This window comes from Euwallacea fornicatus, chromosome 15 (genome assembly GCF_040115645.1).
Source record: "Euwallacea fornicatus isolate EFF26 chromosome 15, ASM4011564v1, whole genome shotgun sequence".
Classification (NCBI taxonomy): Eukaryota; Metazoa; Arthropoda; class Insecta; order Coleoptera; family Curculionidae; genus Euwallacea; species Euwallacea fornicatus.
In genome coordinates, this window is record NC_089555.1 from 3,835,436 (window position 1) to 3,851,006 (window position 15,571).

The 15,571-nt window shown below is 33.8% G+C and overlaps 1 protein-coding gene across 3 annotated transcripts in view; it reads right to left on the reverse strand.

Annotated features, from left to right (window-relative positions):
* The window catches only part of LOC136343808 (cholecystokinin receptor-like), a 414,493-nt gene that overhangs the window by 337,963 nt on the left and 60,959 nt on the right, over nt 1-15,571 (reverse strand). Inside the window, exons 1-2 of one of the 3 annotated variants that reach the window (XM_066290783.1) lie at nt 13,283-13,314; nt 1,175-1,250 (exon numbers count right to left, since the gene is read on the reverse strand). The exons of 1 other annotated variant lie outside the window; for it this stretch is intronic. The gene's annotated coding sequence lies outside the window, so the exon portion shown is untranslated. Of the gene's footprint in view, nt 1-1,174; nt 1,251-13,282; nt 13,315-15,571 lie in introns of those variants that run through there. One more of the 3 variants, XM_066290782.1, reaches the window with a different exon arrangement.

The window sequence follows — 15,571 nt, forward strand, 5'->3', positions numbered from 1 at the left end:
ACCTGCTTCAAATTTTTCGAACCATCTCCTACATGTTCTTTCTGAACCAGCATCTCCTCCAAAAACTTTCCATAAATTTTGACATGCTTCGGTAGCATTTCTACCCCGCTGGATTTTATGCAACATACAGCGCCTCAAATGAACTTTATTAGTACCCATGTTTTCACGATCGCGTCTAGTTTAATAATGATATGAGATATCTTTACTGTAGTTTATTTCGAATGAAACATGTATATACATGCAGTTATGAAGAAACACGGCCATAAATGGCTCAAAAAAGTATACGCATACATGTTTAAACTTGAAACGAAATTATCGGATAGGACTGTCCGGTAGACCTAATACTTCTGCTATTTCTAGTACGCACATTTGAAGAAATTCGTCATCTTTAAGCAGTCTACCTTCTTCAGCAATGAGTGTTACGATACCGTAACTGACTTTAACCACGACTTCATTTTGGTTCGAATTTTTTTTCAACATTTTTTCTTTTTTAATTTTTCTCGGCTACACAAAATATTCTTGAGATGTTCACACTTTTCTCTCGCTATTCTCCTTCGAGCTTCTCTCATGTTTTCACCCCGTCGTGGGTCTCTTCAATATCTCATCAACGTCAACGTCTCTTCAAAATGGAAATTAAAATTTTCTTTCAAAATTGCCACAGTTGCGTTGTAAACAAGGCAGAAACTCCTGTCTTTACACTGCATGAAAAAGTATTTCATTGTCCAATGCCCATTAAAAACTTGACGTTCATTTATCACCTTTCTCTTCTTTGATAATATTTTTAAATAAACTGTTGCACAGAAGTTATGGAATTTTAGTAATTTTGAAATTATTTTAAAATTTGTCGATTATTGTTTACCAAATTTCCATATATGAAGATTTGAATGTTTACTATCTTGTCTGAATTGTGTAAAAAAATCTGACTACAACATTTGAATGTTTTACATTTATTTTTCATGTACAATACGCTACTGAAGTTAGGCGTGATGCTCCCGACTCACCCTGTATAAAACACGCTGGCACATACACATCTGTGTATGTATCGTTAACAAAGCGTGTTAACTGTTTCACTGTATCGATACTTATAGCCTTAATAGCGACTTAGTAAAATTTCCCATGTGCTTTTATGTGGCATTAATATTTCATATAGAGAATATTTGTAAATTATTCTTACCCACAAGTATCAAGGGCCGAACTTGTCCCGTGGACCATGGTTTGGTGAACCCTGATGTAAGACGTTGAGAACTCGCCTGAAATTTCAATATATACGAGATATATAATTATTTATGATTGGACCAAAGTACATGAAGCGATTGAAAGTACAATAATAATAATAATTTCCGTTATTGCCACTAAAATAACTCTACAGCATAAATCATTATAAATGGAACAACCGAAAGCTTGAGATATTACACATTAAATGGTGATGATTGGTGAACAAATGCCCTATCCGAAAGTTGATAGTTTCGGATATACAGGTTGTTTCAAAATTAACTGTACATACGCTACCAAGGGTTAGAGTACCATCTTTTTCCATGATTCAAATTTATCCATATATCGTAGGTATTCACTATTGACATACCGGGCTTTTGTCGCTTTTTTATTCAATGACTTTATAGGCATAAATTTTAACATACTCGTTATAACTAACCTACATTTTGTGGATAGCCACGTGTTAACGCACACCACAAGATACCATTATCAGAATTTAAAAATGGCAGGTCCGGGCTAGAAAATAGCGAATTTAGAAATTTGCATGATTTTGAATCCCCTGTATATTATTTTCCTTGAAACCATATGGAGCCTTCAATAAAGCATTAAATGCTGTCTTTACTACATTAGTTTCATAATTCTCACATGTATCATTTTTTATCAATAATAAAAAATGTTTTTTTTATTTTAATATTCAGTCATTGTCAGAAATAAACACTAACTTTGTATTGTAATAACGAAAAATTAAAATATCTAACAACAATTGCTGTTAGGGACTCTAAGTTATTGGTTGTTTTTGTTTCTATTTATTTTTTTTATTGTTGTTAATGTTAGGTTTATTGTATACTGTCATTTACTCCCTTAAGTTACGCCTATGTACTGCGATACTTATTCGGATAATACCATCTGGGTGCCAGACCACATGGCCCATCAGGCCAAAGCTAAGGATACGCTTTGGTTGGGGAATGTGCTACTAGTCGAAGAAGCTTTCTCTATAGGGACTATTGCTTTGATGGTCAATTTGTTGGACCCGCAATATTCCCAGAAAAGCGATTAGTATAGATATTCCCCAGATGGCCACGAGTTATGGGATTCGTTGTAGCCATAGCTTATAATGGTTCTTGGTGGTGGTGCGCCCCTGGTTGGAATTCTTCGGGGTTAGTACTTAAGGGATAATCGGAGCAATTTTCGCTCTCTTTTTTCTGCTCTTCCTGTGGTCTGGTCGGGTGAAAGCTACGTCGGTGACGGGATGTGATCCGCATCATATCGTGTAACCCGCCCAATAAGCATTCTCCCTATTCTTCGTTACTTAGACCAAGATTCTTACATTCTTTTGAGATAAGTGCATAGTTAATACAGTCCATTTTTACATAAAACAAATTGTCTTTGTCGTGTTTTATTTATCGAAGGAACACCCTTAACAATTGCAATACAATAACACAAAAAAAGCAGAGACAAGAGGTGCTCAAAATGACTGCCATTTACTTGTATGCGTTTTCTTGATCGCAGCGAAACTTGACTTTTTGCCTTTCGTACAGTGTCAGAATTGATTTTAATTGTCGCACAGCAGTCGTTTATTCTTGTAAAGGGCTCCTCTCTTGTTTTTATCTCTCGTTTATAAATCTCAGAGTTTAAATGCCGCCAGAAGTAACAATCCAATGGATTAAAATCTGATGATCTAGCAGGTCATTTATGCGGACCACAACGTTCAATTCATCGGTTTTCGCAACGAGCATTGAAAAATTCTGCAATCGCTCGTGTAAAAGAAAGTGGCACACCCTAATGTAGGAGCGACATACCTCGGACATTAATATTTTCGAGAAGAGGAGCTACTGTACTTTGAATAAAGTCCATATAAATCGCTAGTCAGGATTCCAGAGAAAAAATGTAGTTCTGTTGTTGTGATTGTTTATCAGTCTACACCAAACTTGTATTAGGAATTCATTTGCCTTGCTGCGTGTAGACTGTGCAAAGCCCACATGTGAACATTTCTCAAGTTGCCGATGCCGTCCCTGGTAAATAAAACTTCATTAGTAAAGAAAATTCTGTAATGAATTTTCTGATTTTGTACAATCCACCGACTGAATGTTACTCGATTTAGTTCTTCCACAAGTTCAGAAATGAGGGCTTGCTGTTCGTTAAATGGATGTAAACCTGACCTATTTAAAGCACGCCAAGTCCTTTCATGAATTACACCAAGTGTATGACTATATGGTTTTCTGCCATATCAATTAAGTTTCCATTTAACTGAACCTCATCATTATGGTTAGTATGTTAATTATTTTTAGCTGTGGGAAAACACTCGTATCCTCGTAGGTTGCTAAATATGTTTCCAAAAGGTTGATGGTCGAGCAACCTACGATTGGGAAAACGTCTTTCATATTCAGGAACTGCTGCTCTTTCATGACTATTGCAAAAACCACACAGAAAAGTTACGTCGGCATATTCTTCAATTATAAATAAATCAGGCATTATTACACGATAAAGTATATTGCGTGACATAAAAAAGAGAACACCCTGTAAAAATGTAAATTGTAAAAACAATTTTTGATATGCACATTTGTATATGGGAACACAAAAAAGGATAAAATTTTCAGATATATTTGTTGATATGTATTTAGGAGTTATCAGAAATTTGAAGTTTTTTTTAACTATAAAAGTTGCAATAAAATATCAACAATATCACTCCAAAATATCAATTATTGGTGTATAATGTACTTAGAAAGTGCATTTAGATTTATCAAATATGGCTAGACGCAAAATGCAATGATATTTCCATCAATTGAACGAATTTGAGGGAGGTTGGAGAGTGGGTCTACGAGAGGTTGGTCGTTCATTTAAAGAAATTGCTTCTGGATTAAACCGTAGTGTAAACACTGAGGTGTGATTAGACATAGTTTTAAGAAGAGAAAACAGACAGAAGACGAGGTCCTGGACGGTTTCAACGGACTACAGAACGCCAAGATCGCCGCTTTTGAATTATGGCCCTAAGAGATAGTTTCCCCTCGTTGAAGACACTGGCGAATCAGTGGTTTGCGGAGTGTAGAAGACCCATTGGAATTCGAACCCTTTATCGCCAGATTAGAAATTTCGGACTGATTTCCTACCGTCCCCATCTTGTGTTACCCTTCGCCTTAAATCATCGTCAAAATCGACTGCAGTGGTGCAGAGAACGGACACATTGGAATCTGGAATTGGATAATGTCGTGTTTAATGACAAATCCAGATTCTGTTTGGGTATGCATGATGGTCGGGCAAGAGTTAAAAGAAAACGGGGTGAAAGACGGGCTCCTCAGTTTACAATACAGAGGCATGTCCATCAAACTGTTGGAGTAACGGTTTAGGGTGCTATTGTGTATGATAGCAGATCACCCTTACTTTACATTAGATGCAACATAACAGCGCAAAGATATATCCAAGAAGTCCTGGAACCTCATCTCGTGCCTTATCTGGAAACTCTTGTTAACCTAGTTTTCCAGCAAGACAATGCACGACCACATGTAGCAAGAGTGACTATGGACTTCTTTCAAAAAAATTCAATTAATTTACTACCTTGGCCACTTCGATCTCCAGACCTCTCACCGATTAAACATCTATGGGATATTGCAGGTAGAAGATTGCATAATTTACTCCATCCCCTACAAACCCTAACGGCGCTATGTCATGCTGTCCAATTAATCTGGATTGAGATCTCCCAAGAGGACATTAAGCACCTCATTACATGCATGCCTAGGCGTGTACAGGGATATATAAGACACCGCGGAGGACCGAGAAATTATTCATTTTTTTTAGTTTTTAACAATTAAATTTGTTCAATGTTTTGATATATATGAGTATTTTTTTTAGCATGTTCTATTTTTTATGTCCCGCAATATATTTGACTGTCAAAGGAATTGTACTTAGAATAAAAAAAAATAAATAAAAAAAAAACTTTCACAAAATAAAATTATTAATAAGGTCGTCATAGATCTGACATTACCTAGCAACAAGAAAAAGCCTACTTGAGTAGTAAACTCTATCTCGAGAATGAATCGATGAGATTGCTAGATTTTAATCCATTGGACTATTACCTCTGGGAGCATTTAAAATCTGAGATTTATAAACAAGAGATAAACACAGAAGGAGAGCTCCTTCAAATAATAAATGACTGCTGTGCGACAATTAAAAATAATATAAAATAATAATAAAAGACGATAAGGCAACGTTCACCGAGAGCATGAAAATGCACACCACCAAACGACAATCGTCTGGAGACCTCTTGTAAATGTATTTTTTTATTTTGTGGTAATTTTTTTTATCTAATTTAATTTTTCATTATTATAACACAAATATGGCGTTTATTGTGAATAATTATTAAATATTTATATTTTTTTTAAATGTCTTGTCATTGAGACAAAATGATACATGTGAGAATTATGAAACTGATGTGGTAAAGGCAGATTTCAATGCTTTATTGAAGGCTCCATATGGTTTTAAAGAAAATAATATACGGAGTGTTCAAATTCTTAAAATTTCTAAAAAGTCTATTTCCTAGTCCGCACCTGCAATTTACAGTCTGTCAATGGTATTTTGTAGTGTTTGTTAACATGTGACTACCCACAAAATTTGAATTAGTTCGAACGAATGGGCCAAAAGTTGTGACTATAAAGTCATTGAGAAAAGGAAAGGAAAACGCCTTATGTCTCAAGAATGAATTGTCATTTACCTACGACATATGGGTGAATTTAATCATGGTGAAGTACCCTAAACCCTGGTACTGTGTGTACAACCTGTTTAAATAAGGGAGGTCGTCGGCTATATCTAGGAAACTACTTGTTGTGAAGTTTTGAGAAAAAAAATATTATGACTAAATCGGTCATGAGAAATCGCCGGAAAATGTTTTCAATTTCGTAACTATACCGCGAGAGGGCATTTTTAAATGATTAATCAACAAAATGCCATTTATTAATCAAATTTATCCGGAAAATGTATATTGGAAATGTAAAATATAAATTTTTGAGGCAATTTGCCACAACTTTTTTGGAACAGTTTTTTTGTAATTTTGAAGCTAAAGGGTGAGGGAAGTTTTTAATGTCAGTTCAAAAAATGCAGTTTTTTCAACAATAGCTAAATATAAAACTGTACCGTAGTAACTCCTTAGAAAGGTCTCTTTGCAGGCTATGACGTGGCAATGATGTCACTTCTTATTAGACTGACTCAAAAGCTGCTAGGCGGCGCCACTTGAAAACCATTGTTATTTTCAAGTTATTTCGAAAAACTTAATTGGAAAGTTATAATTTTTTACATCATTCATTCAGAAGAACGTCAAACTTTGCTTAGTATAATCAAAACCCGGTGCCAACATTGTTTCGTTGTAGTAAATTATAGCAATTGGAAAAAAGGACTTTCTTACGTATGAAATAAACCAGTTTCGTTTACGAATTAACTAAGTTGTTATTTAAATACTGTTTAAATTAATAATAATAACGTCAAAGAACAACTGAAATTTAAAGAAGAATATTAAAATAAAAAAACAATTAGTTATTTTTAAGATGCTCAAACTGTTTCCCATCATATTCGATATACAATCGATGACACTCTTGTGTAAAAAAAACTACAATTTGGAATGACTCCTAAAGTAATTGATGCCATAGCAATTGGGATTCTATTTTTCACGTGTTCTTTTGTACTGCTCTATTTACTTTGTCTACTTCGAAAAATTTGGTATTTTAATCTATCCAATAAACAAAAATCCAAATACGTAAGATCTGGCGATTTCACCGGCCACGAAAATAAACATAAACACCATGAAAATTATTTTATCGATAAAAATTACGTTATTTAAAATGCTTATTCATTTGTTTCAAAGTAATGTCGACGAAGATATATATATTATACTTGATTCTCGAACGAAGCCAGTTTATTTCATGCGTAAGAAAGCCATTTTTCCAAATTATTACAATTTACTACCATGTAAAGACATTTGCAACAGGTTTTCACTATAATCAGCAGAAATTGATGTTTTTTCGAATGGTGTAACAAAAATCATTCCTTTCCATTTAAGTTTTCCGAAATAACTTAGAAAATTACCTCTGTTTTCAAATAGCTCCACCTAGCGGGTTTTGTGTCGGACTAACATAAAGTAACATAATCGCCGAGTCATAGCCTGCAAAAAGACCTTTTTAACAAGGTATTACAATATAGTTTTGTGTTTATCTAATGTGAAGAAAACTGCATTTTTTGCACTGAAATTAAAGTATCCCTCATCCTTAAGTTTAAAAAAAAACAATTCTACAAAAGTTGTGGCAAACTATCTCAAAAACTGATATTTTAAATTTCAAATGAACATTTTTTGGATAAATTATATTAAAAATCGCATTTTATTGGTTAGTCATGTATAAACATGCCCTTAATACTTACGACCTCAAAAACATTTTCCAACGATTTCTCAGGGCCAATTTAATTTTAATACTTTTTTTTCCCTAAGACTCCACAATAAGTAGTTTGCCAGATATAGCCAACCTTCTCCATTATTTGAACACCCTGTACAATTTTATGTCGAACGAGATCAAACATTTACACATTTTCTACGATGGCGCCGATAGGTAAAACAAACATTTTATCATATTTCAATGTATGCCCTACGTGGCGTATGAAATGAAGCGCTTAAGCAATATACAAACAATTTTCTCAGAAAGAGGTCTCTCCTACTTGGAATGTAACCAAAATATGGATAGTATTAATTTAAATGGAAAAATTGAAATTCCAGATGATTGGTACGAGTTGATAAAAGCTTCGCACAAAAAACCATCACGGTTCTCTATTGAAAAAGTATTCCTTTTCTATACAGAAAACAGAAAAAGTGTTTTATCCGGATATCCACAGTCGATTTATACTATATAGAAGTACATACAATTGTTAATGAGATAAATTCATTATTAACTGATAAATTCGGAAGGAGGCAACTTTATTACGAAATAAATTTTTTCTGCCGGAAAAGTTGCACTAGAGTGCCCATAGAAGAGATGTTTTTAAATTTTACAAGTTAATGAAATTATTATTGTCTTATATCTCATACCAGTGAAAGCGGAAAAATTCAAGGACCTAATGGTGCTGAACAAATGCTGTTGACCACCAACTGCCCAGTTTTTCCCAGACCTTCCACATGGATAACAAACTACCAAAAAACTATAACCTTGTGGATACGTAGAAAATTTTGGATACACTCGACTTACGTAGCTACCATACTTCCAGGTTCTGTGATCCAGCTGCCGCCGAGGGGACATACTCCGTTTTATGGACATATTTCATACCTTCCAAATGTTTATACAATGTGTACATAAAGTACGGAATAAATTAATTTTCTCGGAGTGAAATTAAAATAATAAAAAATGCTTGGATACGTCGAGTTTAGTTTAAAATTCTACATTCTTTGGTAGGATAATTAGAACTGTGACGTCACCAATATTTCAGATATGATGTCAGCGTTAAATTTTTTAATGATAATCCTTGTTTTTGATTATTTTACGTGGACGTGGGCACTTTTTTACGTACAGAGCATAATCTTTTTTATTATGGTATACAGGGTGTCCCAGAATAAGAGGGTCAACGCTTAACTACATATTCCTTGGTCAAAAATATATCGATTCATGGTGATATACTCATATACAAAATTTTCTCGTTCTGGAGATACAAGCACTTAAAGTTTCACTTCTTTTTTAAGTTTTGCAGATAAGTTGAAAACGACTAGATGAATTGCTACGAAATTTGGTATATAATCTTTCTGCTTCTCGGGGCACATTCGACGGGACTTGTTATGATAAAACCACCAGGGGTAGTGGTCAATTGCTACAAGGTAGAATGTTAAATACACCGGAACTTTTTTATTCGTTTATATAGATGGTTGATTTTTTTAAATTAAATTCCCGGTCTGTTATGAAACTTTTTTTTAATCTCTTATAGAATTTTGATTTGGAGCCTCTATTAAACTCAAAAAAATTAATGGAGAAAATGATGTCCCTCTTTGATGGCCACCTAAACCTCCAGATCTAACTCCCTGCGACTTTTCCATTTGGAGTACGCTAAAATTTCGTGTATATGCTGTTCCTATTCAAAATGAAAACCACCTAAGAAATAGAATTTTGCAAGCAGCTAAAGGAATGCGCAATGATCCGATGATGTTGGGAAGATTAAAATTTAATTTTCTTCGACGCGTGAATCTTTGTATTCGAGAACGAGGTGGTCACAATGTTATCAACAATTTTAATTTTTTTTCATCTAATAGAGGCTCCAAATCAAAATTATATAAGAGATAAAAAAAGTTGCGTAACAGACCGGGAATTTCATTAAAAAAAAAACAACCATCTGTATGAACGAATAAAAAAGTTCTGGTGTATTTAACATTAGACCTTGTAGCAATTGACCACTACCCCTGGTGGTTTTATCATAACAAGCCCCGTCGAATGTGTCCCGAGAAGCAGAAAAACTCTGCACCAAATTTCGTTACAATCCATATACCCTTATTTACAAAATTTACAAAATTTAAAAAAAAGTGAAACTTTGACGGGCCGTATCTCCAGAAGGAGACAATTTCGTATATATCACCATGAATCGATATATTTTTGACCAAATAATATGTGGTTAATCGTTGAACCCCTTATTCTGGGACACCCTGTATAACAAATTTTTTGATGAACTCGCAAAAACATATTTTCTATTCTGATATTTGGTGTTATCTAAACACAAACCTTTTGTTGTATTTACATCCTATCGCTATAGCCAATCATCATGAAAAATTGAATTCTTCGTACTATGAATAAATGCATTGTAATACAACTTTTATTTAAAATTAAATCTTCACGAAGTCAAACCAAAATTGGCAAATATGAGCATTAAAACATTATTAGTATGTTTTGTATTTAACGAATAAAAATACCTGTTCTGTGGGAATAAATAAACAGACCTGCGGAATAAATGCGGAAAATATGCGGAAAAACACAACACTAGTCCGAACCGTTTGGTGGATACTTATCTCTTATCGTTGGGTACCGTAAAAAATATATGTTTTTGAGAATTTGTCAAAAAATGTGTTATGTGACCTAGTAAAAGTTTATGTCCTGTACGTAAAAACTGCGCCTTTTCTCATAAAATTAACAAAAACAAGAGGCACTATTAAAAAAAATTAAAATTGACGTCATATCTGGAATAACGATCACGTTGAAGCTAATATTATCCAACCAAAATTCCATTAACCAATCAAAATACGTAGAATTTAAAACTAAAGTCGACGTATACAAACATTTTTTTAAGTCCAGTCCGAGAAAATGAATTTAATCAATACCTAATGTCCACACTATATATTATCTTTAAGGAAAGGAATTATTTAATGTTTTACATATAGTTCTAATGCCAATCCATATTCAAGTTTCAATAATGCTATTTGGGATTTAAATGTTACTAGAACCCACATCTGAGAATGTTTAAAAAAATGGTAAGAAACGTTTTATCCCAAATTTCTTCATAGCCTTGAAGCTGAAGGTCAATATCTACAAATTTAATTATGATTAAAGCTTCAGGGTATAAGCTAAGAAGATCCTAACCCGTTAAAAAAAACATCTTATTCTTGAATGACGCTACGTTTACAACAAACAATGCAGTGTTTTGACAAAATAGTAAAATACCAGGTATACCGGTATGAAGTGAGCGTCAGGATATACACTCACCCACAAAAGTCATGGTACAGCAGTTTACTGCATTAAAAAGTCCAAATATTTTCCATATGTGAAATCAAAACTTCAATTTATTTACATAGAAGTAATATGTAATGTGTCTGTACCAATAGCAATATTATAAATATTTAGAAAAACTCAAACTTATTCTGATAAAAATCAAATGTCATTTTCTAACAATAAATGGATTCCACAAAAGTCTTGGTGCAGGTGAAATATTTGAATTTTTATTAAAAAAATAACAATGCATTTGTTTATTTCTTTGCAGAAATACGACAAATAGTCAGCATCATTTATGTTATAGTCGTTAAAAGTTAAAAATATGGGCAGAACCGAGCTCAGTCAGGGTGAATGAAAAATTGTTATTCGTTTAGACAAAGAAGGAAAATCTTACAGTGAAATTTCAAAAATTGTAAAAAGGAGTCACTCTACTATTCAAAAAATTGTGATTCGTTTCAAATATCACAATAGAATTAATAACAAGATACATTCTTAATGAAATCAAGAAGGACCCGAAGAAAAGCTCGTCGATGTTGGCTTCTGAACTAAGGGAACATTTTGGAACTGTTCTTCATGAAGAAACAGTTCGCCGAACGATTCATAAAAGAGGGTATAAAGGCTGCAGTGCGCGAAAAAGACCTTATGTAAGTGCCGTAAATAGGAAGAAGCGCGTTGAATTTGCCGAAAACTACAAAGCGATCGAAAGCGAATTTTGAAAAAAAGTTATTTGGTCAGACGAGAGTAAATTTAATTTTTTTGGACCAGACGGACGAAGAAAAGTGTGGAGAAAACCAGGGGAAGCTTTTAATCCAAAAAATACAATTCCAACCGTAAAGCATGGAGGAGGTGGACTAATGGTCTGGGGTTGCATGTCATTTTTTTGGGGTAGGTAATTTAGTAACAATTGATGAGATCATGAACCAACAAGTATACCTGAACATATTAAAGGCAAATTTGAAACAAAGTGCGGAAAAATTGGGGTTGGCAGAAAATTTTTACTTCCAGCAAGATAACGACCCTAAACATAAGTCTTACACGGTACGCCAGTGGTCGATATACAATACTCCGCATCTACTAGAAACACCTCCACAAAGTCCCGACCTTAACCCAATTGAACATTTATGGGACCATTAGGAAAAACGAATTAGAAAACATATAATTCATAATAAGGAAGATTTAAAAAGGGTTATCTTGGAAGAATGGTCGCAAATGTCCAATGAGGTTACGGGAAAGTTGGTCCGATCAATGCCAAATCGTTTGGTGGAAGTCCTTAAACAAAAGGGATACTCCACTTGGTATTAATTTTTTTCTTTTTTTACGGATAATAGCGAGTGTTTTACCTGTACCAAGACTTTTGTGGAATCCATTTATTGGTAGAAAATGACATTTGATTTTTATCAGAGTAAGTTTGAGGTTTTGTAAATATTTATAATATTGCTATTGGTACAGACACATTACACATTACTTCTATGTAAATGTCTCGATATAGGGCATTTGTTGTAAATAAACCTTTTTTTTGTTTGCTTGGTTGTTATGCAAACTGATAAATATATTTAGTACAAATCAAGTCTTTGAACAAATAACAATGTATTATTTCATTGTGGCAAAAATGTCGAATTTTGTACCACAAAATGATGATTTGCGGAGAGCATTCATTTTTTGCTTTCATTTGAAAAAAAGTGCTGCAGAGTCGCATCGAATGCTTGTCGAGGCATATGGTGATTATGCTTTATCAGAAGCAACATGCAAAAGATGGTTTCAACGATTCAGAAATAACAATTTCGATGTACAAAATGAAGAACGTGATAGACCACCAAAAGAGTTTGAAGACGCCGAACTGCAATCAATATTGGATGAAAATGACACTGTAAGTCAAAAGCAAATGGCAGAAATGTTGAATGTTGCATAACGAACAATTTCTGATCGTTTAAAAGCTACGGGAAAGATCCAAAAGTGTGGAAAATGGGTGCCGCATGAATTGAATGAAAGACAGATGGAGAACCGAAAAAACACTTGTGAAATTTTGCTTCAAAGGCACGAAAGAAAATCAGTTTTGCATCGAATTGTTACTGGAGATGAAAAATGGATTAATTTTCAAAATCCTAAACGGAAAAAATCATGGGTTGATTCGGGACAACCATCAACATCGACTGCAAAACTTAATCGATTCGGCAAGAAGACAACGCTGTGTGTTTGGTGGGATCAGAAAGGTATGGTGCATCACGAGCTTTTAAAACTTGGTGTAACCGTTAATACTGTTCGATACCGACAACAATTGATTAATTTAAACAATGCATTGATCGAAAAACGATCAGAATGGGCCAGAAGACACGGGAAGGTAATTTTGCTCCATAACAACGCACCTGCACAGAAAGCAACACCGGTTCAGTATACCATCAAAACACTTGGCTGGGAGTTACTACCCCATCCGCCGTATTCACCAGATTTGGCTCCTTCGGACTACCATCTGTTTTCATCGATGGGACACGCATTGGCTGAGCAGCACTTCGATTCCTACGAAGAAGTAAAAAATTGGGTGTCTAATTGGTTTGATGCCAAAGAGGCACATTTCTATTGGCGTAGTATCCATAAATTGCCAGAAAGGTGGTCAAAATGTGTAGAAAGCAATGGTCAATGTTTTGAATTTTTTTTTCTTTCCTTGTTAAATTGGTGTTTTATTTTCACAAAATAGCGCTCATTTCATACCGGTAGACCTGGTACAGTAAGCATAACCCTAATTGGATAAACGAATGTAAACGATTAAACATCTTCAGTAGTGTTGTAAATCAAAAGATTACGGGCCATATTTTGTCCGTTAAAGTTTAAATGCCGCCCGTTTCCTGAGATTTCTAAAAAATGAGTTTAGAAAAGCACTTGATGAGCTTCCTCTTAATTATTACTACAATTTACATTTCCAACTTCATGGGGGACCCATTCATAATGCGGTTAATGTGAGAAATTGATTAAATGATAATCGTCCCAATCGCTGGATCGGGCGAAATACTTCTCTTATCCGTTGGCCGCCCCGATCTCCGGATATTGCGCCCGTGGACTTTTTCCTTTGGGGAACAATAAAAACTAAAGTTTATTCCACATGACAGCGAACTCGCGTAGCGCTTTATACGTGCATTAGAGAAGTTTGTTAGAGCATAATTCTGCAACAAGTAAATAACGTATTGAGAAATGATAATCGTCGACATATTAAAATTGTATTAGAGTATTTGGAGGGTTAATAGAAAACTCTAATATACAGTTAAAAAAACTGGTTTGTCCCAATTAATAATTTATTATTCTAGGTTAAATTGAAATTAATATTAATTTATCGTAACAAAGTCAATTTTTAGTATTTAGACCATTCAAAGTTCTTTAATATTAGTAGTACATTTTTTCTTTTATCAAGGGTTAATCAGTTTTATTATTAAAATACATTGTTTTGCCAGTTTTAAAATTCATTTACATATAAAAGCATGTTTCACCGATTTTCTCTTACGCTCTATATGGTACAAAAATGAAAATGACTACAGGTGGGTTTTAAATGATTCTGCTTGAGAATCTGTCCCCATTTTCATCCTAAAAAAGCCCTAATAGTACTTTTTGAAGTTTAAATCCTTAACCGGAACGCAATGTATATGGTAGAGCTTTTGTCGATGAAATTAAAGCGTTTTAAACTTGCATCATCGCACTAGTGCTTAAAAACGTTTCCGGCAATAGCAAACATGAGACTGTTTGCGTAAGAAATAGGGTATTAATAGTACATTAAGGTATTACATTAAGACATCTACAAGTTTCATAAGAGAGCACATAAGTTTGCAACACGGGAAGCGAAGCGACGGGTTTACTATGGATGAAGGCGCTAATGGCTTTACGAAACGCGCATCTTATAATATTTTTTCTAATGAGATTGAAGGTTTATGTTAAAAATTGAAAATAATTACAAATTTGAGGCACATGGGAATTTTTAAAAAATGCTCATATCAACTAGTAGCAGTGCCCTTAGGCAACTGTAATCGTTCCGAATTGGAAAAACACCTTTTGCTTTGGTATAAACCATTTACACAAAACTTTCGGAGACAATCAGAAGATGTCGAGCCATCTTTATCTGTAAAAATTTCTGGTACTAAAATGCTTGCCCAATCAAAAATAAGTTTTCTCGAGGAACCATTTAATATACGAGTATACATATACAGGGTGGTCATTTAGTGCGGTCTCGGAAAATTACGGCTAAAGAATTTAATATTTTGAATTTCTTTTTTTTTGCGTTATATAGAACTCGATTATGAGTACATTCTAAAATTGTTTTCGTTTTATACAGGGTGTTCTAAATAAATGAAAAATATCAAAGTTATGTTTTTTTAAATAGGACAACCCATATATTAATACCGTTTTATATTTCTTGAGAAAAATAAATGTAAGTTTCATTAAGGTTTACTTGTCCTAAATCTTAAGGATTTCGAAATAATTATGTTTTTTTGAAAAAATCATGCAATTTTAAAAACTTTGTTTTGAAGAAAATTTAAACTGGAGTAAATCGAAATTCATACCATACCTTAGATATGAGACGTATTTTATGCCAGAATTATTAAAATTGAAATATCTCATACAGTGCATCCAAAAAATAACATGAAAATTGCATTCTTTTTGAAAGGAAATAA